Source organism: Molothrus ater, chromosome 2 (genome assembly GCF_012460135.2).
Source record: "Molothrus ater isolate BHLD 08-10-18 breed brown headed cowbird chromosome 2, BPBGC_Mater_1.1, whole genome shotgun sequence".
NCBI classification, from domain to species: Eukaryota; Metazoa; Chordata; class Aves; order Passeriformes; family Icteridae; genus Molothrus; species Molothrus ater.
Genome location: NC_050479.2, coordinates 25,452,404 through 25,480,119, shown reverse-complemented (window position 1 = coordinate 25,480,119; position 27,716 = coordinate 25,452,404). Strand labels below are relative to the sequence as shown.

Genomic DNA, 27,716 nt, shown 5'->3' with positions numbered 1-27,716 from the left:
AACTTTCAACTTCTGATTTGTATGAAAAATCTTGAAATCTTTTTTTAATATATGGAGAGAGAATGCTTCTAGAAACATAGTAGCAAACGTGACACTGTATACCCCATTTCACCCTCCAGTTACTCATTTAATATTCAACGTTAAAACAAAGACAAGAAAGAAGTTCAAAGGTCTTATAGTAAATTCCATCTATTCATTTTTTTCCCTTGTGTTTTTTAAAGTTGTGCCTATGCATACAGCTTTTACCATATACTTTTTCCTTGCTTTTAAAATGTCATGCTGGTCAAATGCACCAGAAATTAAAACCACGTGAATTTGCCTCAGATGTAATTTGAATTCTGTCATGCTGGAGCACTCAAAACTTTGCCAGTATGGAATTATATGACTGAATACATAAATGTCATATGTTTTTCCATCACTCCATGAATGCCTACATTGGCATATCAAGACATATCTCTCCTCTAGAAATACCCATATTGAAGTGTTAGAAAAGCAAATGCAGGTTAACAAGCAATCAAGCATATGCATGATGCAGGGCACTGAGTTCCTTCAGACTGTTAGGTCATGCAAGAAAACAGAAGATGAGTCAGAAAACCTTTCCACAATACACCTGTCATGTTTCTTCAGGAACATATCCAAAATTCCTTAAAATATACCCAGTCACACCAAAGCATTTCTAGAGAACACAAACAGTATAAAAAAAGGCAGTAGGTTTTAGCTTTGTATGATTGAAGGTGCATTTTAGACCTATCTCTATGATTTACTATTTCTTCAGTACTGGACTGCATCACTTTCATCCACGTGCCCTTGATTGGGAGCTGGTTATCCCCATTTTTGCAAACCTCTAGCACAAAAATTATGGATATCTTCTTCCCCATTCCAATAAAACTGAAACCCAGGGGACTTAGCCTAAATAGCACCTGGGAATCTGGCACTAAGAATTCTAACAAGATCACATTGCATGCTGGGGAAGAACAGAACTCCTAGATCTAACCACGGGGTCTCCCTTCTCTGAGTGCTACAGTACAAGCCCTGAATTTGAGTCTGCTCCAGCAAAACACTGGATAACTGCTCTTGCATCAGCAGCTGTCTGGTATGAAGTTCCTGGGAAAGGTAAAGGGGATCCTATTCCCCTCTTGACACCAGGTGGGATAGCTTCACAAGAACAGCTGTAACTACTCTAAATGCACTGACACATCATTAAAAATTCTTTTGTACATCTGTAACATAAACAATCCATACAAGAGTTCAAAATAAAAGCAAATCTGTTTATTGAAGACACACATAGGAGAGCTTTCAACCTAACCAATCCTTCTTGTTGCACCATTTTCTTAGACATTTTGAAAACCAGACAGGCAATACAAACAGTATGCCTTACAGTAGGATTCCTTTGAGTCCTAGAACAGCATGAAATGAAAAACAGTTTTATGTATGATTCTAGGATAATACCATTGCAATATTTATTATTCAGACTGCAAACTCCAAGAAGTGTTCTCTCGCATGCCCTTGGTCCACACCAAGAGGAAAAAACGCAATCAATATAAATAATTTAAAGTCCTGGATTTGGAACATGTATTTTCCCATACAGGATAGCCTCTGGTACTCCAAGCACTGCTAGAACCAGTCTATGAGCATCATGACTGACTGTTCAGCTTACATTTCTGCAAGTCTCAGGCACAGAAACTGAGATAATGCAAACAAGCTGTATTCTCATCCCCTCAAGTACTTTGCCCATCCCAATGCTCACGGATGGCCTGGTCTAACAGGCTGCCATTTGCTAATGAGAAAATGCCAATTCCAGATCTAACAACCTAACCCCCATCCATCTTGTGAGCATTTATGGATGACCTCCTTTCACTAACAAGGATCAGCTCATCTCTCATTCCCATCATACCAACCTACTGAGAGCCACGAGGGAAGCTGGGAGCTTGCTCTTCTTGGAGTCATTCTCAGCACTGGCTGCAGCCCAAGCACACTGTCCCTTCCTGCTCCTCACCTTCAGCAGCGCTAAGCAAGAAATAATCTGTCACTTGTAAAACAGATTAGAGAAAAGTATGTGTTTTATGTAAATTTCAGGGAAAAGTCATCAGAACTAATTGCTTGAAGTGATTGGGAACGCTGATGGAATTAGGTTGCTGTAGGGATTTTTTTTCTGTTCTACAGCAGGGAAAACCTTGAGTACCTGGGCTCAGTACAATATTTTGCATATCAAATAGGTACCAAATTGCAAGCACTAAAAAATTTGCAGTCCAGCCAAGCAGACATCTTTCCGTGAAATATGAAATAAGAAACCAACTTAACCTGAGCAACATTTGCAGTCCAGCCAAGCAGACATCTTTCCGTGAAATATGAAATAAGAAACCAACTTAACCTGAGCAAAACAAAGGCTTCTTCTTCATCTTCCTAAAGTCCTTCTTAAGAAAAATATATACCACTTTAGGGCATGCAAGTTCCTCTAAACATTTCACTCTGTGTGTTGTATACTAGATGTCAACTTTCTATAGCACTGAACAGTTATCACATCATTCAGATTTTCATGAGTGGCAGGAAATGTCACCACTGTGCCTGGACTAGATGCTGAGTGCAGCCAGATTAAGAGCTCTGGGTTCCCATTGTTTGGTTTGGTCTGACCAGAGCTGACACTTTAAGGATAAACTAACCAGCTATATAACTGTTCTCACACTTCATTGACCAAGAGTTTTCTCTTGCTGCTTTGCCACAGACCAATTATTCTCTTGGTGTCTCTCTGTCTCTCCCAGTACATTTTGGATGTCTCTAGCTAGTTATATCTCATTTTGTTCCTTTGGCATTTCTGATGTTATCTTCACTTGCTCATCCTATCCTTTTATAAGCTCCTTTAAAATGAGACTCAGCCTGGATTGTGTGTTCCCTTCTGTACGTCAGGGCAGAGTTTTCATTGTCTGAGTTTTTCAATGCATCTCCTTCTTTTTTGTCTCTCCATCTCTGCCCATCATGACCATTTCTTTTTTTATTCTTTTGTGAATAGCTATTCAGTTTTATTTGTGTTATTTAGAAATCCTGACTCTGCCACCATGTACTAATTGCTTCCCTTTTATTCCAACTTTGTCTGTAACACCTTTCCTTTATCCTACTTGTATTGCACTGGTACATTCAAAAATATTTGGAGTTAACTTGTTTTTTTGTTTGAGCTAATCTTTTAATCATCTAACTGTATTAAGCTTTTTAGGAGCTTTTTTTCTTTCCCTTTACTGAGCTCATGACAAAACCCGGAGTGTTCATTTGCTTTACAAGTAGGAAGTAATTTTTTCCCCCAGCTTGCATCTCAGTTCACACTACTGAGGACAAAGGGGAAAAAGTATGCTTCAAAAGCTATTTTTCCAGCCATAGGTACTTAGATAGTTCTAAATGCTGAGTGTATTACTTATCATTGCTGGACAAAATACCGTGCAGACTGTCAGTCCTTTAAGGGCTTACCTTGTTTCTTGATGTTTGTTGTGCAAGGGCTGTAAATGTGCACCCTGGTGGGGTCGTAAGGTCAGAGGGCATTTTTTATGAATCATGCAAGTCATCCAGCCTTCAGCCTTCTGTTTGGAGGAAGTGCTCCTATGAGGAGCCTGTATCTGCTGGACAAAGCTGAGAACAGAGAGACACTACTGTGGTCCAAAAAAGACCTGCTCTGTACCATACCTTGGGCAATGAAGTGCACACAGATGCTTCTGGATTGTCATTATCTGGAAAGGATGTGCCACTCAGGGAACTCAGACATTCAAAGCTTTCTTCAGATGTTGACCAGATATAGCACTGGGTGGTTCACTGCTGGATTAATTTATCTGTTTATCCTTGCCTTGGAGTAGACACACAGCCTCAGTTGTGAACTTCCCATGTCCAGCAGCACCAACAGCTTCTAAATCTTCCTGTCCAACTCTGTCATTGCTTAGTAACCACCTTGTCCTCAAGAACAGCAGAAGCTGGAAGGACAGAGGTAATGCCACTGCTACTGGAGCTTATTTTGTCAATAGTCTCTTCTTGTCTCCTAACTCTTCCTCTACCCAGTATTCATATTGCCATTATTATCGGCTCCAGCACAGAAACGCTCACTTTAGTCCCAAGTTCTTTCTCTTGCAGACTGCTGAAGCTGATTCCAAAGCTGCCAATGGCATAAATAGCATGCTAGTCCATGTCAAAGATGCCTATTATGTTGAAGCTTCTTTTGCATTCAAGAAGTCCTAGATGGTTTTGATTCTGAAAGCATCTTCCTCCAGTAAATAACAACAATAATAATAATTGCACAACCTCACTACATATAGAGACAAGATATCTTGCTTTTCCTAACAAATTTACTTACAAATTTTGTGACACTTATTGATATGTCATCTCCGTGTCATGATGATGTCATCATGTCATCTCCACTGCTTGAGCTATATTCCTCAGAGCTGTCATGACTGGCTTTCCCTGTACATAATATTCCAGTGTCATCATAGGGCACAGTCACAGAAATTGAAGGATGTTATGGCATGGTACAGGGAATAGTTTAAATGGGAATTTCCTCCTCTGGAAGGTCACACTTTTGCACAAAGCCAGTAGAAGTACTCTTTACAGAAACTGCAGAAAACTAATGACAAAATAAAGCCATATTGATCAAGCTTTGAAGAGTAATCTTGAAAGGGATGAGTTTTCAGAGAGGAAAGTAAGGTACATGTTATTGGAAATCAGATGTTTCAATTATTATTTACAGTCACAAAATCTCAGTCAGTAGTTTCATACTTTTAAGATTTTCCAGCTGCTTATTTGCACATTTTGGGGTGTTTTTCCCCCCAGTTCATTTTAATACATGCTAACAAAAAAAAAAAAAATCCTGTATGACTCAGGAAACATAATTTCAATGGAAGTCTAAAAAAAAATCATCCAAAAAAATCCCCCAGAGTGAGAGAATAAGGATTTTGAAACACTACTGCAGCTATCTCCACATCCATCTCCCTTTCTAGGAAAACTAGCAAAGTATGAGGCTCTTAAATGCAAAATAATATTTTCCCTATAACTTTTTATTTGCAGATAAGATAAGCATCTGCAATTTAGATAGAGCTGTGAATGAAAGTTTCCAATCTAAGTCTCAGGAGTTGTTAAGTGATTGATTTGCACCTGGACAATTTGTTATAAAGAAACAAATTCTAAAATAAATACACTTCAGATGTATCACAGCAAATAGTTTTACCCAGCTCTCTGAAAGAATATTTTCTTAAAGCTTTTCTAGCAGAATATGAAATCAGCAGTTTTCCATTTTGAGCAAAAGCAAAAATTCATGCAAGTTATTGTAATAAAACAGTGAAGAATTTCTGCACACCTCGTAAGTTTCAAAGGACAAAAAAATCCACCTTAGCAAGATAAGTGCATGCTAGATAGCCTGCCTAAAGTAATCTAACTCAATGTAATTGCAATATGAAAACACAGAAAATGAAATTATGAAAAAGTAGTGATGTGAAGTTTCACAGTGAGCTAGAAGTAGAGATGGGAGCAGAAACAGTCATCCTGGGCTTTTTTCTCACAATGTAGTCCATGGGGAAAAGCAGACAGCAACTTCACTACATCTTAAGTACTTCAAGACTGCGAATAAAAGCATCACAACATAAATGAGGCTTTGACTTAAGAATCTTTGAAAATGTTATATGTGGCTCAAGATATTTTTTCAGGTTAACACTAAGGCACATTCCACTGACTGGTGAAATAACCACAGTGCACAGTAATGTTTAATGACCTGTTTGAGAGCATTCATAGAATGCAATATTAATTATCCCTCACTGGATTCTTATTCTTTAATGACTGACCTGTAACATTTTACAGCAATGAGAAAGATTTAACACTCCTGTCATTGAAAGACACAAAGACTTCCATGTTTCCTGTGAGCTTTAATGAGCAGCCAAACATAATTCTGAAAACAAAGCTAATGACCACTTTAAAAATTCTCCCCAAAATTCAATGCAAGATATTTTGCTTTTGCATTTCAAGCAGGTAGGTATTTAAGTATCTATGCACATTTACCCAGTTTCATTTATGCCTACCAGCCTCTGCAATGTTTAAAGGACGACATGTATTCCGGTATTTGAAAGACAAAGTTTTGAACATCAAATAACTTGCCCTATGTTTCGGCATCTATTTAATCCCACTGTATTTGTAAAGGAAGAAAAGCACTCACTGAAAAGCATATGCAAAAAGGAGCCTGAGTGCATAAAGCTGGAGTGAAATACATCCTTAGATTGTCCACCCAAGGCTTACTTCCCTGTTTTGAATACCTGCTCTCTGGAGAAGACTCATTTCTCAAACAGGACGTTTCACAGCTGCCTAAAACTCCACCTCCAGAAGCAAAAGAGTGTAAGGGGGCTGGGCAAGGCAGTGCTTGCACATCATCAGCTGCTGTGACAAACCTGCGCTCTTTTTGTGTACCTTTGAGGTGTACATGCCTGTCATTCACCCCAGCCTCCTGAAGGATGATGATGGTAGGTGGGCTGCTCCACTGATAAAACAAGCACTAACAACACATAGGTGTGGAGAAGACTGAAAACCAGCACAGTTTGTAGCCAGCTGGCAAAGGCACAATGTGACAGGTCAGGAAGGGAGGTCCCAGTTAATTTGGGAAAGGCCAACAGCAGAAACTCTTGCTGAGGGGTACCTTAGCAGTTCTGGGGAAAGATGGTCCCTGAGAGAAGCAGTGTCTAAATGAGGGTACAGAGAAAAATGTTCTGCCCTGCTTTGCTTTTCCAAACTGCATGGACAGAAGATATACCACTAAAAAGCTGGATTTGTGAGATACTTGATTTGGAGGGCACTGCTACTGCATGGAGTTACTATGCCCTAAAATTTAGGAGACATACAGAAGATGAGCACTCTGTAGGTGATCCCCATAGCTCCTTCTACAACTGATGGACAGAAACAGGCATCTCTAGAAAATTATTACTTTCACACATTTCTCTCATGCTGTATTTGCCACAAAACAAATGCAGAAAAAGAGGAGAAAAATCTCTGTTATGCAATGCCATCTGAAACCCCTGACCTCACTGCTCTCCGTGTAAAATTCAAAAGCCAAAAGGAGAGGAACAAAAAGCTCCCACCAAAGCTCCAGCGAAAAAAAATTTCTCATGATGTTGCTATGGCCTTTTATCATTCCCCATAGTGACTGGCACTGTTTTACAGAGCTGTGCAGAGAGGCAAGAAGAATATATCTGGTCCTGCATCACCTCAGGCTCAGTCCTCTGCTTTTGATTTCAAGTAACTATCAAATTGGGAGTACAGTGCACTTGAACTAATTTCTCCCTTCCAAATATGGGTAATAAAAGGAAACCTACCCTGCCTCATTTTCTACATGCAGAAAATAAAAGAAAAAGATCACCTGCACCCAGAACAATCTTCACAGAAAGGGACAGTGGTGGCAAAGGACTCAGTGTGCTTCCAAATACTCACTAGTGCTACAATATCAGAAGACATCTTTAGCAGGGAAGTGAAAACAGAATTTTGTTCTGTGATGTGTATAAGAGATCAGTCAGACACATAACTTTTACTGGCACTGCACTGAAAGGCAAAGTTTGACTGTAAAGGCAGATGGGGTAATTTCTGGCAGTGTCATTAGGGTGAATCTTTTTCTCTCTGCCATAAATCAGTTGTAAATAACACACTGTTGTTCTGGAAAGGTAGTTCAGAGAATAATTTCTTTACTACCATAAATGAAAGCAACATGGGGCATGTACAGCTTAGTGGAATTGAATAGTTAAATTGCAGTTTGTGGTGCTGACTTCTCAGTCCACATTAAACTACTTCTGAAAATAAGATCAGAATCTCAATTCTTTTAATTGTCTTTAGTTATTTGGAACAAATAACCAAGCCCTTTTTGAGTTCATATCATAAAAACTGAAGTTCATTTTGGATTCAAAAGGGGAATAGACCCATAAAGGCTCCATTGCAAAAATACTGTTGACCACAAAGCATAATCAACTAAAAGATGAAGGAGCACAAATGGAGGCACTCTGTTTTCTGATCAGTAAAATTACCTGAGGGAGATAGTTTAGGACTGCATTTATTCTTATATTTTTGGAAGGACTATGGACCAGAAGTAGCTTCATCAGAAAGTTATCCTACTACTGAAACACTGAAAATCATGACATGATCTTATATTGCAGTACTACAGCATGATATTAGTTTTACATTATAAATTATATACATGTGTTTCCATAAGAGTCTATGGTGTCCCATTTTAGGTAATATACTCCAAAATACAGTTTCCTTAGCAGAAAATCTGCTAGAAAATTTATTTCTCTGATGTGAAAGGCCAGAATAAAGACAAATTGAAGAAGAGTGAAAAAACTTCTTTTGATCATACCAAGAACATGCAATTTTTTTGTTTATCAAATGCTTTCTAGATTTTTGGAACCAGAGCAGAAATAGCATCTCCCAACAACACTCCTTCATTCAGAGAACACACAAGAAGGTTGGGCAGGAAACATCACCACATGTCATCACACACTGCCCATGCTGTGAATGTCAGTGATAGCAGCTTTCCATTAAGACTGCTGTATTGACTAATAAAATATTCAAATTGTTGCCAGTGATGCTTGCTTTTCTTCAAGTATGGTAGCAGAGAGCTACCAAACAAAACCAAATGTTGACATAAATGACAGCCTTCTAGCACTCTGAAATTAATTTTAGTGAAAAAATGATTCATTTTTTCATAATGCTTCCAAAGTCATAAATCCCACAAAAGGTAGCCAGGCAAGAGTAAAAAGGAAAAATGCTTTTTTACAAAAGAGCTTTTTTCTATTTCCCCATCCAACAGGTGGATGTTTCACCAAGATGACAGGGAGAATTGTTATGATGATGACTTGAGAAGTGCCTTTTATTTGTGGGTTTCTCAGATCACTCCTCCATCCTCAAAAAGTGAACTTGGGAGGCATCAGGTGCATGGTCTAAGAGAGTGGGCTGGCTGCAAGGAGCCCTAGAAAAATCTCACCCAACTTTTGTCTCTATCTCTCCCCTAGAGGGACGTACTCTCCCCTCTTGCAACTCCATGAACTTTTTGAGGGGGCATGTGAGGAACAAGTAGAGACTGCACAAAGGCTGGGTGTATGGGAGGTGCAGGCATGGAATATTATCATGGGATTTTTTAGCTTTGAAAAGACCTTATTATCTAATCTAAACCTCCATGTGCCATCAAGATGCTCATGTTCTTCCTGCTGGTCTGCTTCCTGTGTAACTGGACACTAAGCAGAGGACTGCCTGATATACTGCAGTGCAGTGTAGCTTTGCAGGGATGTGAGGAACAACCCATGATCCCTGCTTTCATCGGGAATAACCAGTGATGATAGACAACCACAAACTTTCAAACCACCACCAGAATGCACAACATGTTTGTCAAGTCCTACAGAGCACTGATTTTGTTTATTGTCAGCTTTTTGGTCTTTGCTAAGTTGAGAGGCCCGAATAACAAAGCCATAGCTGAAGGAAATTGATATATGTAGTGAACCCAAATCAAAGCTGTGACACTCTTTTTCTCTGCTCAGTATCCATGATAAAGCAAAGGACTGTTCATTATGCAATATAAGCTCTACTTTAGCAGATTATTTCTTTCCAGTAGTGCTATTGTTTTTTTAAACTTACCCATTATAAGCAAGCAACAGGAAAAAAAATGCTTATACATTATTATGATGGAACTTATTTTCTTATTTCTTAGCTTAAAAGTGGTATTCAAGTGTGGATCACGTGTGAATTCTGTTGTAACTGAGTAAACAAAATGTGAATGACTTAAGTTCCTCTGAACCTGCAGCCTTCTCAAGACAGAGAAATAGGCTGTCATAAATATGCCTGTAGAATAATATGAAAAAACTTTCTCTAGTCAATGTGCATTCAGCAGGAATAATGCATTCATGTTATTTTCATTTTATTAATTTTAATATGGAAATCAGAGCTTCATTACAGTGCAACAAGAAATACATGATAATATAAAATTTCAAAGCACACAAATAAAATTATGCCTTACCAGCTTTCATTTCCCCACAGCACTCCACAAATAATACAGACAGAAGTTGTGTTTCAGGATCGGTGTGGCATAACCAATTTTGCTCAGGCAGAGAGCCAAGAAAACACAAGTTTTAATCCCTACCCTCAGGCTCTCAGTTCAGCAAGGCACTTATGTTCCCGTGTAACTTTGAGAAAGAGCAGTGTCGTTGCAATGAGCCTATTTCACCATTCATGCATTTTTTAAGTACTCAGCTGAGGTGCTAAGCTCCTTTCTGCCATTTTTTTCACCTGTAATGGGAAATATGCTCAACCATAGCTCAGTGTTGCTGTGAGGTTCCTCATCTGTACTTCTGATGCAGCTCAAATACCATGGAACGCCAACGTTTTGAGGCCTTTAATATGTTTATTTTCCAAAACATAAATTCCATTTTACTAAGATATTGCCTCCTGATTTTAAGCAATGCTAAGCACCTCTCTTCTTATTATTACAAGAGTATAAGTGAACTTCCCTTGCAGCCCACCAGTCTTTGGTGAGCCCACCTGAACTCTGCTATAGTCCCTCCACCACTTTGTACCCATCATTGCTGCCCTCCTCCTTGGGTTTTGTTTGAGGGGTTGCCTGTCTATGAAGATAAAGCATCATTTTAAATTTGGACCAAGCTTGCCTTCACTGTGTCTCTACAGCTTCACATTTGGTGACTATCTGCACCTTCAAACCTCTATCTCCTGTTTTGCACTAGTTTTTGTCCTGGTTCCAAGGATTTCCTCCTTTCTGCACTCAACATCGCCTCAGGCCCTTTTAAAGCTGTTCACATCCCTCCTACAAGGACCAACCTTCCAATTCATCATCCCAGCTGCTGTGATCCACTCCTCCAGCTCCTTTGCTGGATTGATGGATCACCTCAGTAACAGGCTCTCACAATAAGCCCAGCACTCCATGGAGTACTTCAGCACACCTCTGATCCTTGCTTACCCCTGACAGTAATGCCACAGCACACATCATTTTCTTGCTTCATTCCAAAGTATTTCCCCAGTTTTCCAAGCTGTCCTAAATGTGCTTTTAGTCTCTCAGTACCTGTGACATTCTCTTAAAAACCATCAACCTGACATCAACAAGGCAAAATATGAGCTGAAATCTTTGCTTTTCTGTGAAATTCATTATCCTATGCTCTCCTCTACTCCAGCTTAATTTTCCTGTTTCTTCTTGTCTTTCCCTTACACTCAGCTCACTTGTTTACTGAGGTAAGATCTGTCTTCTTGCTTGCTCATGACTGCAGCAACATCCACAACATATATCCAATGAGCCATATCTCCAATTAGCCTTCCTAAAGGCCTGTGAAAAGTCAACCACTATTTTTTGAGTCCAGATCACTTGGTCATCCCCTTCTGCTCTTTCCCAAGGGGACCTCCTCCATTGGACACTCCCAGGAAATCAGCACCTACCCATGCTATGCTTTGCTACTGTCCCACCACCTCCCAGTTCAATATTTTACACACAATGAGGATTATCAGCAGGTTATTCCTTGCTGTCTTTAGAACACTGTTTTGTGTACATGGCTGCTGAGTACATTGTATTGTGATAAAACACAAGACTTTTCAAAGACTGCAGGTCTATAATAAGATTTAAAAGCCTGTAATATTTGAGAAGGAAGGCTGAAACTTATTCAAATGCATTTTAATGATGACTTGTTTTCAAAATATTATTTTTCACTGTGTGACTGTAAATTACTTAGCTGCATATTCCAATTTTGCACCAGAAGTGGCAAAACACTGTCAGCAGATCCATACCTGTTTCCCATATAAATACTGGACTTGTTTCACAGTGTCCCAGAAGGATAATCTTAAGGAACATCTACTTGGAGGTCATTTTCTTCCAGATATCTGCCCTCATTGTTGCAGCTAGACCACTACGTATATTCTGGTGAATCCAAAACTGGGTTTGAGGCACCTCTGTTCAAGATAGCCTCTCATTTAATTACAAGTGCTTAGACTTTATTTAAGAAATTAAGGTAGACTGACTATAGCTTCTTAGTCCTACAATGCTGATGGCATGAGGTCTTGGAGGATGCTTTCAATGGGGTTTTAGAGGCCAGCTGAACATTCTGCTCTATGTCATTCCAAACAATTTTCTGGAAGTTTCACTGATATAAAATCAGCACAGGAAATCAAAAATTAAAATCACTGGTTTCTTTATCGCAGAGAGGAGCCTGAGACAACACAGAAGATGCAACCGCTGCACATTGACATGGCCTGCATTCACACCTCACTATGTATCAACAGAGAAAGATAACCAGCTTTCTACTTTTAGCACACTTTCCAGCACAAACTCACTACATTTGCTTCATTACAATATTTCCACCTAAGACTAATAAGCATCTGTACACAGGCTTGCATGGCCAATGCACCCAGAGCAGCAATAGAGCACTGGAGCTTTTAAAGCATTAATTTCTGAAAATAATTCAGCCACTGGGAGGTAGTGGGCCAGTGTTTTGGGATCACTGCTTTTTCTAGAAATAAGACAATATTCACATCCTGCACTGCATTAGGGCTGCATGTTGTCTGTGGGTAACAGAAGGGGATCTTTACCCCCCCAGCTCACGCTGGTGAGGTACATGTGATGTGCTGGCTCCAGTGCTGGCCTCCTTGCTGCAGGAGTGACATAGACTTACCTGGGTGAGCACAGAAAAGGGCCAGAGAAATTATGAACTCCTTGAATCATCTATTATATGAGGAGAGGCTGAGCCCAGCACTATATCAGTCATTTCCTCAGATATGTCACAGGATTTCAGCTACAGAAAGATTTCTAAGTTTTCTTATCTTAGACCAACTTTAGTGCTGCATTGCTAAACAAGCTCCTCTCAGAAAAACACAAACACCAGAAATTGAAAGGAGACAAGACTCTGCTAAGCTCTACAGATCTAAACAATCCTTGCAAACTTTACTTTTTCCACTGTGAAGCTGGGCATGGGACAGAAATGAGCCATAAATATTTAAGTGCTACAATATCAAGTTGCCTTTCTACTGGTTCTCCACGAAGATGAACTTTATTCCTAGTTTAATGGTCTCTCCTAGTTTATCTGAAAAATAGGTCTGTTGACCTCATGCTCATACACATCAGTCCCACCCTCTCTTGTGTACAAAATTTTTAGGTAGCTACATAGGGTTACTTCCTGGCCCTCTCACATCCTGGATCCCCATTGTACCACCCACCTGCCATTTGTCTGAGGACCCTGCACAGTGACCTGATAACCAAACTGGCTTTCAGAGATTCCTCAATGGCAAGCATTCAACTCAAAGTTACAGAAGCACACAGAGAGGGACTCATGTCAAGCCTTCAAATCATATAGGATTTAGTGTATTAAATAACACAGCATCCAAGCACTTCCAATTCTGGAAACAAAGATGGCATCTTAGCATAACCCTCCATGTTTAGGTTTATATTTTATTCCTCAGAAACAGAACAAAACTACTTGCATTTTATTTTTTTCCTGTCTTTCCATACATTTCATTCCTGTGCAATCAATAACTTCCAAAACGGAATTCTAGTCAATCACTCTCTCTTTGACAAGCCTACCAGAGAAGCAGAGAACAAAGCAGAAAATAAAAAGTGAGCTCATAGATGCCTCTAAAAAGTTAGGCTTGAAAAACTTCAGAGTGGAGAGGACTTTTCATGCTTTGTGAAGGAATAGGACAGACAATACCATAGACCCTTACTTCAACCCAAGAGCAAGTGAAACGTTATTCTGACACTGCAAAAAGCTGTGAAAAGCTAAAAGGAGCAGAAGTTAATGGAGATTAACACCAGGGGAACACCTTTATTTTAAAATACACTCCATCAAATCTCATTCTCCATCACTACATAATAAAGCCTCTTATTTGGCCTTATCATAATGCAGAGCACTAGGGCTCAGGAGCTCAGTCCCTGAGTAGGGACCAGGTGCCCGAAGCTAGCTCGCTCATGCCAAGGCCGCAGGGCTACCATCTAGCAAGCATGGTGATTATCAGCTCTAGAGTGATTGCAAGCTCTCAGGATTTCAGCTCTGCTTGCTGGGTAGTGGTGCCCTGGGCCGGAGGCTGCAGCAGACGGAGAGAGAGAAGGAGAAGGCACAGGCTGTTCCACGGAGATGGCTTTATTTGGGGAGGTCCGTGAAGGGTCTCTGCTCTTCTTCTTTCTCAACTAATGGGGTACAGTATGCTTCTTTTATAGGGTTGGAAAGGATCCAAGCTTGACCAATGGGTAAGGGGTTAACATGACATTGCCTTATAGGGTTACAGAGGTAGGTTAAGGGGTGGAGGACAAGAAAACAGGAATTTTCTTTTGCTGTTTCAGCATTCCTATTGTTCATATCCTCCATGGTGCTTTTCCTAAATCTATGGGGTTTACTGCAACTACACAGGGGTTTCAAGCTTCTTTTTTTACTGAAACCATCCTCTATGACACTGCACAAGCCCTAAAATCAGTTGTCTGACCAGACAAATACAGTACCTGCCTTGGTACAAGCAGCTGGAGACAGCAGAGGGACCTGCAGAGCTCTGTCTTCTCACACACATCAGCACCTGACTGGATGGCCTCAGCAGCATGGTGGTTCTGGCTTTATCAAATCCTTATGTAAATGCTATTAAAATTATTTCACAGTGTTGCACAAAAGTTCTGTACTGGATGCACAAGTTGCTACTCATAAATTTTCAAACTTGTTAAACATAAAATGAAGAACATAAAACCAGTCATAATCCATAAAATAGGAAGTCTTTAATATAATTAAGATTATTTTTTTCCTGTGTTAATTTAAAATATTTCAGCTAACATCTACCATATTTCACTGAAATATTTATGGTAATTTACATTCACCAGTTTTAGTCCCAGTTTTCAAGATTTAAAATTGTTGAGATATTGCTGCCCAATATCCATTTCCAGGATGTGCTCATATTGCATTCATGAAAATATCTGCTGAAACACTCAGGCGTAAGAAATTAAATTCCATATCATTTTTTTTATTTTGAAATTAAAGGTCTTGCTGTAATCAAATGGAGGAGTTTATAAAGGTAGACCAAAATAAACTAAGAGTTTCTCATATTTCTCAAATTGTTTTAGTGTCATCTTTCAGCTGGTGTGTATTTTATCTTTCTACAGGAATTACAACATAAGTATGGGATACTAATATTTCCAAATTACTACCTTTGCAGCTAATGTATTGCAATTACTGATTATTTTAATATATTGGCTTCCATTAATTAGATTATAATAACAATATTATTAGACAATCATTGTTGGATCATGTGGCTCATGTTGTTGAATCTTACACTGACTTGATGAAAATCAGACTGTTTCAGGAATATTCCTATTGTCACTTGTAACACACCTTCAGTCACAAGTCACAGGTATTTGTTTCTAACTGCTGCTGGGTTTCATCATGCCTAAATCATTGAGAAATGCTTGCAAAGTTAGCCCCTCAAACCAATATATGTGAAAACATGGCAATACTACTTAGCTTCAATGTACAGAGGAAAACAACAGCTTGTTAAGCTATGCTGGGAATGAAGACAATGCAAGTTATTTGCCCAAATCTGCTTTTCTCCTGAGTAGAGGGTCAGCACAACATCTAGTCTCAGTCAAGAGCAAGCAAGGATATGCATATGTTTATGTCATTTAGCTGTTTGTGTCAAGTTTTTTTTTATTGCAGAAATATACAAGATCATTGGAAAAAAACATTTTTTATTGACAAATGCACATAATTCAGTTAAGAGAGATGAACAAGTTTTATTCCTCAGTGAAGCAAAATGAAGTTACTGGCATAACATGAAACATCTCCAATGATGTGAGTTCATCCTCATCTGTATTTAATTCTTCGCAGTTTTTAGGGAATGCAAATACTAAAAGACAAAAATAAGCATGTGGGGAAAACATAACTTCCCCATGGCTTCTATGGACCGTGTGATGTGCCTGCTGTGCAGCTTAATGGAAGTACAAAGATGTTTCTGATGCTCAGATACATGTTTTTTGAAAAACCTGATTAAAGAAAGTTTTGAAGGCTAGTGACTTAGAGATTTTCCCCAATTGGTCAATTTCTGATGATAATAGTAATAATGTGACATCACATTACAAGCTTTCTATAGATAACCCATTCAGTTGCTTTGTTCACTGAAAATTATTTAAAGACCATGTTCCTTACCTGAACTCACTTCTGTGTGCCAGCAGATCTAGCAGATGCCTCTGCTGAAACATGCACTTAAGAGCTTACTTAAAGTACTAAATTGAACTTCAGCCCTAAGAGTGTCTTAATATGAACCCAAAGCAGGCACACTTTAACTGTGAAACAAGGGCCTTTCCATCAGGTCAGCAAGCAAAACATCCTGCACCTGGTACCTCACAGACTGACAGCTCTGCACAAGTCAGGAGCCAGCTTTTGCAGAGCTCCATCCTACATCAGAGTATGAGTCAGTAGCATGGGAGAGATCTCTTCTTGTTATCAATGAACAGCTGAAGGCACTCCAGAAACCCATGCCCACAAACATATCAAAGAAGCTCGAGATGCTCTGCCAATGTCACTGCAGAGCCCCAGATCACAGCGTCTTCCCAGCAGGTTAGAGATGACAGCAGAAATTCAGAATGGCACTAGATGATCAACAGCTTAATGGCCTAGAAAGACCTAGCAGGATTTAAAGGAAATTAAAACAATGCAGAGATTTATCTTCCTTTGCTAAAAGCAGAGAAGGTAGAAGATCAAAAGAAAGATAATCTCTGTGGAGCTTAAAGGATCCCAACACTTCCTTGCCAACAGGTAACAAAGCCAGCAACAGAAGAGAGAGCAAAGAAAAAGGAGAAGATTGTCCTGATTAAGAGAGGTGATTGTTCCCTTTTCAACCAAGTCCTTTATGCTGTCTGGCTTTCCCTTTCCTCACAGTGAAAGTCAGGCAGAAAAGAAAGACACTCATTGCTTTTTCCTCTTCTTCCTCAATACTAAAATGAGATGAGCCCTGACAGCATTTACTTCTTTTCATTTAAGGATCCAGCACAAACTAAAACAAGGAAAGCCTTCAGTGAGCAGGGTGCCAGTGAGGAGGGGGGCCCACTGTAGTGCTCTGCAAGGCTGTGTCTGTATCAGGCTCAGGGAGTGCTAATTCCTGTTACATCTGTACCCAGATGATGCAATACCACTGCTGCACAAGGTCAGCATCCACATGACAGGCTACCACAAAGAACTGGAAAGCCCTCATTGCTGCTTCTGACAATCAGCTTCAGTGGAGCATAAGACAGTAGCCCATCATCTACTGAGAGAAGCATTATTGTATAAAGCTAGTAGATATTTCACTCTCTTGCAGAATGAAAATCATGGGAAGCATTATGTCCCCTGGACATTCAGAAAAGAAACACAGTGGTCAGATACAGAATCACTACAGCATATCACAGCTGCTAGAGCTTAGTAACTGAACAAATATCTTTCTATCTTTAGGTTTCTATGTCATATCCAGTCTGGAATGAGACCAGCTGTAAGTTATTGCCACCTATGATTGTGCCATGGGCTATCCCTTAGGAACAGCTAGTCTCGAAGCATTTCTATTTGTCAACATTACCCAGGAAAACAGTCACTTGTGACTTTCTTAAGTTGAAAAAGGAAAAGAAGTCATAGGCTTTAAATTCACACATTTTTATAACACAAAAGATACAGTTAGGTCCACCTTTCCAAACAAGTCTAATGTTGTCTTCAGAGGATTTTATACTGTGTCAGTTTTGCACAGCAACAGCCACCCTCTCCCAGCTACCTGGAAAATGAATACAATTATTCAATCACAGAGTTGACACATCTCCTTCCTGTGTTATAAAGCTCTCTCATGTTCTATTTAGTAGTATTTTGAAAATTCCTTATCCCTTTCAGTGCTGGATCCATGCCACAAACTGTGCAGTGATGTTCCTGATTTCCTGCTCAAGCCTGCACTACCCACCACATCTTGTTTGTGTGATGAATTACATAACAAAGAGTACTTGAGCAAGAGTATTTGGGCTTGAGCACATCTGCCCAGGTAAAGAGAGCCTTTAAAAACACACAGTATATCCACAGAATGTGTGTAATGCCCATGAAAAGACATGTCCCCAAAAACGCGGCAGGAAGTTCACAAAAGTTCACAGAGTCTATCTCTTTGCCAGTTTCTACAGTGGCATTTGGATGGGACTTTCAGCAGCCTGTCATCACCACGTGTGTCCTTTGATCCAGGTCCTCTGCACACAACCATATCCCTACTTTCAGACCATTTTAAAACATTTTTTCAGTCCATTTTAAAACATGGACTCTTGCAGCTTAAAGACTCTTTCACTTCTTTGAACAGGACTTTTTCCTTTTGCTGTGCTGCCATCCAAAGCAGCATTGACACACACAAAAGCTTGATCTCTAGGGACAGCAGAGATCCAGTGTTCCAGAAAATGAGATCTCTTATTGCATTAAAAACTTTGGTCTTATCTTTATAAATAACTAAACTTGCATTTTTCTAAGCTTTCATATAATGTTGAGAGGAATACTGAAAGAGGATCAATGCCCTCTTTCCCCTACTCACACAATGTGAGGTACAAATACCTAACTGGACAGAACTTCTGTAAGATGATGTACTGGTGTTATTCTGGAGTGGGTTGACATCAAAAAATTGAGTTCCAAATGGTTTTTCAGGAGGATAAAAATTCAGACACATCCAAAGTTGAATGTTTATCTACCTAGTACCACAAAAAAATATGGTCTGTTCTGAATTAGACTAGTATTGAGACATTGAGGCAGCATCTTCAGCAAAATGTGCTTTCACTGTCAATAGAAGACAAAAATTGGTCAGCCAGAATTGAACCTGTAATGGGAAGGTTTCCACTAGATCAGAGATCTATATCAACTGGATCTTTTTCTATATCCTTTCAACACAGTACTTTTACACTCCAGCCACAAGACTGATGAGGACGCTGGCCATCAATGTCAAAGTCTCTGATGCACATCTCAGACTTGAGTAACTCAACTCCCACATTCCTATTCTGTTAGACTAACCAGAGTATTACCTGATTTTAAGTGCTTTATTAAATTAACAGGCAGTAGTCTCATTTAAAATGCTATTCTGGATTGGAGACCTATTGAAACTATTCAATTCACTTTAAAAACTCATTACAGTAAATCTTCCTATGAGCTGACAAATTATTTTAATGATTTCAGTACAGTTATGTCAGCTTATGAAGTCAAGTGTTAATCAGTAGTCCATTATTCATCTTACATATTTGCAGCTCAGCCTAATAAAACAACTGAAGAGTCCAATGTCATTTTATCCTTTAACATTTATGGGCATGTTTACATTGATTTTGTAAAAAATTGTCAGTTAATGCAACATAATACCACATTTCCAATATGGTTTAAATGCAACATTTTCACTATTCCAATATGGTTAAAAACTTCCATGAAAGACCTTGATGAAAGATTAAGACCAACTCCAAAGAGACACTGGAGATGAGCTCTCAAACAGATAAATCAAGACACATTTTGCTAGCTGCTATGAAATATGAAGTATTTGATGTACTTTATAAATGCTTTGCAGCTGGATGTTCCATTTCCTAGGGAGACTGTAATGACATTTTTGTAACACTCTCTAAGTTTTGGATCTTTGCTGATTGGTAGAAGTATAAACTGTGCTCTTTCTTCAGTGTAAGCAGTGTTTGGGAAAAGGCTGTGTAAATTGTCTGAGGAAGGCTGTTTAATGCTTCAGATGTGCTACAAGCCTAGACAAAGGTGAGTAGCCATAACAGTTACAGTAATGAGTATCCCTAAATCATTGCTTCTTCTATGGTACTGTGTAGTGGGCACACCAATTACTTCCTGCTCCCATTATTCTGAAATGGTTGCTCTCTCTTTGGCTTCAGTGTGGCAGTGAGAACATATTTTTTTATAGATGACCTTAACACTAGCAAACATGGATGGCTTAAGGAGCAAAACAGAAAGGCTGTTCAACTTCAATGCTCTTACATTTGACAAAAGAAGAGACCTGAAAAACTTTTGCAAAGCTAGCATTTTAGTCTGAGTGCACACCTGATTTCCCAGTGTTTCCCATCACTTTCACATCTGATTTGAAATTAGTTACAGATATTTAAATGATGGAATGCTCTGGGGAAATTAGGACCAGCACTTTGAGCAAGGATAAGCTAAAATTAAGAGAAAGTTTTAATTGATTTCAGAGAGGTGAGAAAACCAGTGGGGGGAAAAAAATAAAATCCATGTATGGATAAAGAAAAAAATACATTCATCACAAAGGCCATCACATCATATATTTAAAAAAAATTTACTGTTTCATGCTTTGCGGTAGTCTTCTCCAGATCCCTAAGCACTGCCAGTTTATATTTCCTCCTCCATGTTCATACTCAATATGCATTGGTCTGATTTTGCAGCATGTATTCTTTGACCGGTGGCATCAGAGATGGACCTAGAAATATTCTGAGAGATCATTTCATCAAGAATTTACTTCCTTAAAGATCTGATTCTTCACAGCTGTGTAGTGTGACTAAAACTCCCTACAGTTGCAGTGGGTGCTTTTTGCCCATTTATACCACTGTTATTGTGGGGTAGCCTGCAATCCCAGAAACTTGTGTCCAGCCACCATTTCCTTCTCCTCCAGCTTCATAATCTAACCTGGAGGATGCCCAGGCCTTTGAACTGTAACCCAGCTGCCATGCCAGCCTCCATTTTTTACCTACTCTCTGAAATCACCAGAGAAACACCAAAGTACTAGACACAGGAGGGTTAGGATCCTGGCTTCCCATTTGTAACAGCAAACTGGAGGAATTCTGCTTCAGGTCACTGTTTAGCTGATTTTCCTCTGCTTATTTCCAGCCCATTTTGAACTTCTAAAAGCTATTAAAGTAGAATACCTCCTTTCTTTCAACTGCTGAAGCCCATTAAGTAGCCAAGTTCCAGCAAAAATTTTACATTTATTGACTTATTTGTACTGTGTTTCAGAGGCTTAAAGCAGAAAGATGCTGCTCCAACTACCTTTAAGAGCAGTTTGGATAAAATGAGCTGAATTATGCTGTAAAATAACATGGCCCTCAGGCTATCACACTAAGAAAAGTTGAGGAACCAGCCCTCCTCATAATGCAGAAAATTCCTATTTCAAAGCAGAACATTGGCATTCAAATAGCTACATTAAGAAGGCACCACACACAGAGATCTGCTCTTTTTTCTGGCCACATTTCATAACGAGGAAGTAAGAGTATGTTTACAACAGGTGACAATGCAAAGCCTGAGCTCTAGAAGGCAAAGCCTTGTTTACAGAGCTCTTGCTGGATGTCTTAATAAAAATACTCAAAGCTTTTCATTGATATGCACCACGTGGATTCAAGTACACAGATAAGGCAGAGTGAATTCAAAGCTGAGAACACAATAAACATTGAAGTGTGCTAACCTTACACCTAACTTGAAAATAAAAAGACACCCATAAACAAGCTCTCAGTTTTCAAGGACTGAAGTAGACAGATGTGAAAGTATTGAAACTTCAGGCTGTTCTCAACTTTTATCTCTGCAATTTACATAAGGAAGTACAGCATTTTACCAAAATCTACACAGTTTAAGCAAAGATAATGATCAGAAGAGCAAAAGCAGGAAGGTGTATGAAACAGCATTCTACAGACATTCATCCACAAAATATGGGTTGCACTTTTGTGACCTTCATTATCATAATTATTGATGAAAATCGTTTAACATATTTTTCATCTTACATATTATTTTTACACATTTTAAAGCCTACCAGATAAGCTGGTGCCAGAGCTATTCTAGCACCAGATTTCTAATTTGAATAAATTATCCAGATATGCCTTTACTGACGACTCCTTTTGAATAAACAACTGCATGCAAATCCAGCCAAGGTGACCACAAACTACTTGAAAAACAAGGCTGGAAAATTTAAATACATTTAGTACAGAGAAAGTAAATATGCAAAAATATGTTTATACTTAATTCACTTGGTTTACCTTCTTGTGTAAAAGGTCAGGACCTTTTTTTTCCCAGTAGTAGGGTGCATTCATTAGGTAAGATATTCCAAACCTGAAGATATTAATTTTTATTTTACTACAGGGTTTGATGGCCTTCAATTACACTATTGCCTGCAATGGTTGGAACCTGCTTTTTATTGCAAAATAATTATTATCATTTGCCTTGTACCTCTAGGGAAAACTGTACTCAGTAAAGAATTTAGATTCCAGCATCAGCAGAAACTTAAAATTTCAAGACAAATGTATAGAGCATCATCCAACCAATTATGTCAACAGGGGACAACTTTGTGTGTTATAAGTGACCTGTAACTTATGGCTGCCTAGACTGCAAATGTGTTCCTTTATAAACTTACAAATGCTGACTGCAATTGAGAATATCTGCTTTTGTGAGTTACAGCAGTACATAAAGTTAACATTGATAAACATCATATTTGTCTAAATATGATGTCTAAAATAGGCATCATGACATAAGTTTGGAGGTCTTACAGTGTTTCTCTGTTAGGTACTTATTCCTAATCCATAACACTGCTAAATAACAGAATAATACTTGGGCATGAGATGCATTAGCAGCTCTCTCATGGGAAGCTTGTACTTTCTTTAGTGTACAGCTGTCCCACTCTGGTGCTGTCAGTGGGGGAAATGTCTAATGCGAGTGAAATTTAAAGACGTGGTTTGTTTTTATGGATGTCTGTGCACATACCAGAGCTTCATTAGAGCACCTCATACCTAAATGAAACATCCTTTCTGTGCATCATTTTTTCCGAAACCCAGAAAAAAACCTGCATTTCCATGACAAAGGTGAATCCAACATCAGAAACATTAGGAAACATACTCCAAACAAATTCACTAAATCTTATTCAAATATGGCAAGAGAAGGAAAATTCTTTCTGAAGCTGTAGACAGAGTGGATTCCTTGGCAAACTTGTTTTACCTATTGTGTGGTTTTGGTGCTTGGACAACAGTACAGTCCAACTACAACTGAAATGTTTCCTCCTAAAGAAAACTGATAATGCAATGTTCCAGAACTTGTAATTAAAAAGCTAATATCACCACCACATGTCAGTTTCCCAGTGAAACAAATGCAAAACCACATTGCTAGATAGTTTTTACCAAAACAAAAAGATTGGTTCTGTTGAATAGACTCTCTGTTCTCATATTAGTAAGTACCAACAGATGCTCTTTTATATGCTAACATACATTCCATTCAAAGGCACTTGAAAATTTAGTTATATTATCATTCTTTTAAACACAAGCAATATTATTTATCTCAATTCAGCTTTAAATGTAATATAAAGCAAATTTTCTCATTGTGAAGAAAACTGGAATTGAGTGCATGCTACATTTTGTCTAACCAGCATTTACCCACAATTTTTTGATTTTAAAGATTTTTCTCTAGACAGAGTTAACCCAATAAGCTACAACAATTAAATACTTGTAATGTTCACAAATATTATTCCAAATGCAGCAGTAAAACATATACCAGTCTTAAAACACTTTGAGAAATAAAACACTGTATTTCTGGGAGCCAAACACAGAGGTATGTTAAGTGAATAATAAAAACACATTTGTGTGTACTAATTGGATAATGACATATATTGCTTTGACTGTCAGTTACCACTGTGCCTTTAAAAGTTCCTTTTGTTAAGCATGTAATTTCACTGTTAAAAATGAATAAAAACCTCTGCAACTACTTCAAGACAGCCTTGCATACGGTACAGATCTAATGTCAATGTTACTTTGAAAATAATCCCCATTGTAAGACTTTGCAGTTGACAATTCTCATTTAATTTTATCTGCCTTGGATACATTCTGGACTGGCAAGGGGGGGTGGGTTTGTTAAACTTTTCTAAACCCTTGGGTAAGTTATAAGGAGAACAATGCACCTGGTATTAATCCATTTCTTATTTCAGTTTAAAAGAGCATGGCTTGCAGAGTCTGGGTTACAATCCCTTCCACTGTAAGAAAGCCCTTTGCAAAGCTGCTTCTGACTTGCCACCAAGACACGTTCAGTCCTCCCTGCCACCAAAATCCACAAGTAATGGCACAGTTTTGACCAGCTATCGTGTCTCACCCTGCTTCTCCCTGGGCACTCTGATGAGTGGCTTTAATATCTAATCCAGCCAGGAAGACTAGTCAAAATTCAGCTAAATCTTTAAGCAGTCTCTCACCTCAGCGTTGGTGAGGCTGATCAAGTCTTCATCTTATATGTAAACAGACTCCAAATCAGCATTTTTGCATGTCTGTGTCTGCATGCAAATTTGTCACCACTCAGAGCTCAACACTATCAAAGCTATCAACAATTTAAAAGCATAAACTGATGGAGAGGAGCGGGAAGGAGGTAATTTCAGGTACTCAGACTGAAGTTCACCCTCCACTCCCCCCAAGCTGAAGCAAAGAAAAAGAGTCACTACAGACAGGACACGGTCCCAGAGTTTTCTGCCAGTCTCTTGCCTTTGCTCACACAGCCTATCGGGGAGCAACCTCCAGCCACACCAAGACCTTTAGCATCGAGCCACAAAACACAGATGTGACAACGAGGTACGCCAGTTCAACCAGAACCAGTGCCGAATCAAACCTCCAAAGTCTCGCCCAGCTAAGAAGAAAAAAACACCGAACCCCAAAGCAACATTTCCAAGAGCACCTCACAGAGCACTTGGAAACCCTCACTCCTTGCCCCTCACATCCTCCTCCAGCCCCCGCTCGGCTCCAAAGTGGCTGAGCCCACGCCACCCTCCCAGGGGCTGGGAGCCTGTTCCCCACCAGCGCTTGGAAAATTCCCAGCCAAGTTGTCCCGGCGCACGCCTTTCCTTACCCTGAGGAGAGGGCAGGCAGGCTGCCTCCCCGCGCTCCGCGCTCCGGCTGCGTGCAGGGCGCACAGTGATGGAGAGCAGGCAACTCTTCAGTGATAATCAACGCTGAGAGGCTGCTCCTGTGAATAGTGTACATCCTGTAGCAGCAGGCTCTGTTTCTAGCAGCTGGCAGCAGCTTTCGCAGGAGCAGTGATGAGCACAGCTTGAGATCTTCCACAATTAACCAAATATTGTATAGCGGCAACAAATCAACAACTAAAACCCTGCTCGCAAATAAAAGCAAAGTACAATTTCAGATGGGAGCTGAAAGCTTAAGTCACCGAATGCTACATCTCTTCTTCAAGATTATTCCAGCAAGCTCCTTCTGCTATTTTTACTGTACCATAATGCACTAGGTCTGGCTTTTACCCTATTGAAAGAACATGAATATATTATTATCCACACAAAAGAGCAGGTTATTGTTTATGAATTACCAGCCTTCCCAGCAACAAAGGCTATTTTCATAAGAAAACTCAATTTCATTTTAGCTCCAATTTGATTACCAGCTGAAGAAAAGCAGCCCTGCGCCTAAACCTCAAAGGATTTTTATTCATACCATTGAATGGGCTTTATTGCTTCCTTTTCAAAACTGATGTAGAAAGCTTTTAGAGTAAAACATTGACAAAAAATTATTGCGCTGCTATTTTGTGCAATAACAGAGCTGAAGAGGGGCAATGATTTCTCAGTCATCCTTCACTGTACTTCAGAACAGTAAAGGCTGGAATTAATGACAGACCATAGAGAGGAGCTAAGCCAAGGTCTCACAATGCATGTCAAATCTAAATGATCACTATACATTGAAAAGACCCAAAAAAGCCTGCAGCTGATTGATTCATGGCTTTCACAAGAAAGACAGGCTTGAAGAGTTTATTGCACCACAATTTACTCTGAATTATCATAAAAATGAATGTAGAGGCTGAATGTCACCCCGGCACACTCCAAAAACACACATCCAGGGACAAAGTTCACCCAGGAATTATAGCAGTGCTGTTCATGCTACTATAGTTAAGGGTCTGTCACTTTTCTCCTATTATAGGGGGTTTTAGCTCAGCTGTAAAGCTGTGCTCCAGAATAAAACTTGGCACAAAGGTCTCATTTTGAGGGAATATAATTTTTTTAAACAAATGTTAAAAAACCCAAACCTTCCTGGCTGTTTTTAAGTTAAACATTTCTAAAAGCTGCTTGCTAATTTCTGAGGCTTTTAACAAATTTTATAACTCCAAATTTGGTTCAGGAAATGAATGATTTTTCTTTCTTCAAGAAATAAAAATTAAGCTGTCAGACCATAAAGGGCATAAATTGGTTTTATTGCATTGGACAGAAAGATTTTTAATTTTTTTTTTTTAGGATGCTTTGTAGTATATGTATGAGAGAAGAGTAGAATTGAAATGCTAGTGCATGGACTTTGCCAGAGACACCTGGATGCCACATTATGAGAGCAGCCTCTGTACTACTACAAATTTGAATTGGCTCAGTTACTAAATTAAGAAGTCCCCACAAAAATTCATATATAGCAGATTGGAATTACTCAAATGCAGCAAATTTAAGGCTAGTAATTCTGAGACAATTTCTCTCTTTTCATAAGTACCATAAAAATGCCATTAATTCATTTTCATCTTTCAATCGTTGGACATCTCCTTTTGAAAAGCTAAAGTGGAAAATAAACTGTAGTGGCTACCATAGGGCCCCATTTGGGGCTCTTTGTCTAACACAGAAACTTTGAAATAAAGTCTCGGTTCATGCTGTGTTTATTCCTTTTACTTCATTGTGCATTTTTTAACATTACCTGTCCTGAGCAAAGATTCACATTTCAGGCTTTCCTCTCAATCTCATATATATTTCAGAGGGAAAGAAAAGGTTATCTTTAGGTTTTGTTGGAGTCCAAACCTGGAATTTCAGAATAATCTGAACTTCCTTTCTGGTTCTCTTTCAGAATGGGCACAGCTCACAAAAAAGCTGAAAGGTTTAAGCTCTGGCTAAAGGCAGATGCTACTCCTGAGCTTCATCTCTAGGTCCAAAAGGGTTTAGGCTTGATGCTCATTTCAGTGAGTCAGAGTTTCTGTACTGGGATGGTCTGACTGCAAAAGTCCTTTGTGAATTGCAATTAAGATTAAAAAATAACCTATTCTTCTACATTTCAGTGAGTATTCTTACTGAAAAATATCTGGAAAGTTTATAAAAGCAAAGAAGCCTGAAAACCCCTTCTTCAGTGCCAGAAAGAAAAAGCACGTACATAAAAAGAACTGATTTTTTAGAAAAATAGTGCAATTTGGATTTTTTACAGCTATTTCTGACAGTCGGGTAAGCTCGCTACAAAATTCAGTGTACACACAGGCCACTGTCAGTTGACAGGAGCTCAGTACAAAGGTGTATTTCAAAATTCCAACATACAGCTTGCTAAACCGTCTCATCTCACATCTTCAAGTATTCTCATTCTTTCATTTTATGTTTTTTACTGTGTTTGAAACTTTTCTAAGGAGTTGGTGGCAATGACTATGCCTTTGCTTGAGACAAGCAAACTGGCAAACTGATGTGGAAACTGGAAAATTTTGCATCCAAACCAAGGAAAGAAAAAAATCCCCAAAAACAGGAAGCCAAAAGAGAATGGCATAGACCACAGACAATGAACAATTACTCAGTTTTCAAATTCAAGAAGTTTTAACTCCACAGTAATTTAACACCTATAAAACATTGAAAATGTTGTTCACTTGTGTAAGTATACCCAAGTAAACACAGGAGGGCTACAACCACTTGCATTCTGAAAAATACTGTTTTTAGGGAAGTGTACTGCAACTAGGAAAAGCTATTTGTCTACATAGAGCAATTCCAGTTCCTACTCACAAGGCTTGTTGGCACATGAAGGCACTAGGAGCACCTGGTACAATACC

At 39.1% G+C, this 27,716-nt stretch overlaps 1 long non-coding RNA gene across 1 annotated transcript in view; it reads right to left on the bottom strand.

Moving 5' to 3' along the window:
* The window catches only part of LOC129047029 (uncharacterized), a 511,465-nt gene extending 486,650 nt beyond the window's left edge, over nucleotides 1–24,815 (bottom strand). Inside the window, exon 1 of the long non-coding RNA XR_008508975.1 lies at nucleotides 24,792–24,815. This is a non-coding gene — a long non-coding RNA (uncharacterized LOC129047029). The remainder of the gene's footprint in view (nucleotides 1–24,791) is intronic.
* Between the last annotated feature and the right edge of the window lie 2,901 nt (nucleotides 24,816–27,716).